Below are 448 nucleotides of genomic sequence, written 5' to 3' on the forward strand. Positions count from 1 at the left end.
TTATTAACTTACATTATAATAATAGCCAAAATAATACTTTTATTTCATTAATAATCACTAATTGTTTATTTTTAAGTGTAATATGATTATTGTAATATTCTTTTTAATTGGTTTACTTACTATACAATTTAAATAAAATCAATTTATATTTATTAATAATAATATTATAACAATAAAAAATACATTATATACATGTATACATACTAACAGTTTATTTAAGAGTAAAAGACTATTATAATAATAAATTTTTTATTGATTTGTTATCATTTGAAAATAAACACTGTCTATATGAGGATTTATGACACATTTATTCTGACTGTTATTTGAGTGACAAAAGTTGAGCTGCAATATTAATGTCACTAAGAGACTCTATAACATCTCAGTTATTGATTTATCACGCAGCTAAAAGCATTATGGGTAGAATCTCTCATCAGTCTATTCTCATTCA

Source organism: Garra rufa, chromosome 4, assembly GCF_049309525.1.
Source record: "Garra rufa chromosome 4, GarRuf1.0, whole genome shotgun sequence".
NCBI lineage: Eukaryota > Metazoa > Chordata > Actinopteri > Cypriniformes > Cyprinidae > Garra > Garra rufa.